This window comes from Oryctolagus cuniculus, chromosome 1 (assembly GCF_964237555.1).
Source record: "Oryctolagus cuniculus chromosome 1, mOryCun1.1, whole genome shotgun sequence".
Lineage (NCBI taxonomy): Eukaryota > Metazoa > Chordata > Mammalia > Lagomorpha > Leporidae > Oryctolagus > Oryctolagus cuniculus.
The window spans coordinates 50,597,978-50,600,264 of NC_091432.1; positions in this window are offsets into that span (position 1 = coordinate 50,597,978).

Sequence of the window (2,287 nt, forward strand, 5' to 3'; positions counted from 1 at the left end):
AAGCTCTGCTTCCATCTTCCCCCACCCCGGCTCCCAGGGCCCATCTTCCCATGAGGATCTGCATCCACGGCAAGGCACAGGGGCAGGCAAAGAAGCTGCTGTGTGTCCCCCAAGGTGGGAGGGCGAGGGTCACAGTGCTTTAGACTCACGCGGGCCCACACCAGCTCCTGCTAGCTGTGCGGCCCAAGTGCGGAAGGCAGTGCAGAGCTACTGGCTGCGATCCCCTCTCCCAGAGTCTGCCAGGCAAGAACTGCTTGAGTGTCTCCTGGAGCCCAGATGTCGGCCACTTACGAGTGACACCCTGTGTGGGGGCGGTTGAGTTCTTGCCCCAGAGGGCCATCAGGAGCTGTGGGAGCACAGAGCGCGAAGAGAGGATTAACTCCTCTGCCTCATGCCGACCCTGGCACCACCCTCAAGGGAGCACAAGTCTCTGCTGCATGCTCTCCTGGAAGCCTCCAGAAATGCACAGTGCTTCCAAAGAGCCGCAGTTTCAAGGAACTTTCCTGGCTTAAGCTATGGGAGGAGGGAGTCTGGGTAAGGTGTGGCCCAGGGCTGCTCCGGAGGTGTCCTCAGACTGGGCTCCAGAAACAACCACAGGATTCCAGGAAGCCAGACACTGGCCATTGCCCTCTAACCCTTCTTTCCTGTAACTTTCTGCTCGACTGTCTCAGATTCTCTGAACTTAGGCTGAGTTTTAAAGGCTTCATGTCGGGGTCGGTAAAGCCGCCGCCTGCAGTGCTGGCATCCCATATAGGCACAGGTTCAAGCCCCAGTTGCTCCACTTCCGATCCAGCTCTCTGCTATGGCCTGGGAAAGCAGTAGAAGATGGCCCAAGTCTTTGGGCCCCTGAACTCGTGTGTGAGACCCATAAGAAATTCCTGGCTCCTGGCTTCGAATCTGCATAGCACTAACCATTGTGGCCAATTGGGGAGTGAACCAGCGAATGGAAGACCTCTCTCTTTCCCTCTCTGCTTCTCCTTCTCTGTGTAACTCTGACTTTCACATAAATAAATAAATATTTTAAAAAATAAAGGCTTTGTGTCATTGCTCCTTTGTCCCAGTAATTGCATTCACCAGCTTTTTGGATTGTTTTCTAGGTCCCAGCTACTGCTGTAAGGGTTTCGCATATATTATGTAATTTAGTTCTCACGCAAACACTAGGGTGTGGACGTTGAGATGCACACATGTGCACGCCCAACCTTTCCCGCACTTGACAGAAATTTGGTTAAGGAGGAAGATCGGATAACGGACAGACTAAATGAGAGAACGGATTGTGGAAGGGAGGCAGGCAGGAGAGAAAGCAGTTGCCAAGGATGCAGACACTTAATAGTTGTTGTTTTGAGTAAATTTTCTTACCTCTGAACTTTCGTTCTTCCCTTGGTACAAATGGAGTTGCTGGCACTACAGAAATGACAGGTGATGGAAGAGTAGGATCTCCTTACAGTAAGTATTCACTCCTTGCTTTGTTGAGGCAAATCTGTTTTACCTGTCAATTGGACAGATTCTAGTGTGTGACGTGCCTTGCCCTGAAGTGAGCCTCAGAATCCCTGGGAGCGGTTTGAAAACTCCGGTGTCTACTCACACGAAAGAATCAAACCCACAGCATCACATCATTGTTATGGATGGCTGTTTGGTCTGTTTGTGGTCACCCCCAGCAACAGGGAGCTCACTACATTTTTGTAAGATTTATTTATTTATTTGAAAGGCAGAGTGACAGAGGGAGGTGGAAAGAGAGAAAGGGGAGAGAGAGAGAGAGAGAGAGAGAGACTGACCTTCCATCCACTGGCACTCCCAAATGCCTGCAGGAGCCAGAGCTGGACCCAGTGGAAGTCAGGAATCAGTAACTGCATCCAGATCCCCCATGTGGGTGGCAGGAACCCAAGTATTCACATCATCATCTGCTGCCTGCCAGGCACATTAGCAGGAAGCTGGATCAGAAGTGTGGAGTTGTCAGGACTGAAACCAGGCGCTCCTATGTGGGATGCAGGCGTCCAAGGGAGCAGCTTAAGCCATGTCAGGACACCACCACCCAGCTCACTACTCGTGATTCAGGAGAGTCACCAGAACTCAGTCTTGGTGAGTTGTTCCTTGCATTGGATTGAACTTTTCTGTTTTCCTCATTGCCAAGAGCGTTCCTGGGCTGGGCTTCAGCTATTGAATGATTGAAATGGAAAAATATAGACTAATAGAATGTCAGAGCTTATAGGGACTTAGAAAGCACCTTCTCTGGGGACCTAATCCACAGATTGAAAATTCCTGTATGCAAGATATAACCTTTCAACTGGTT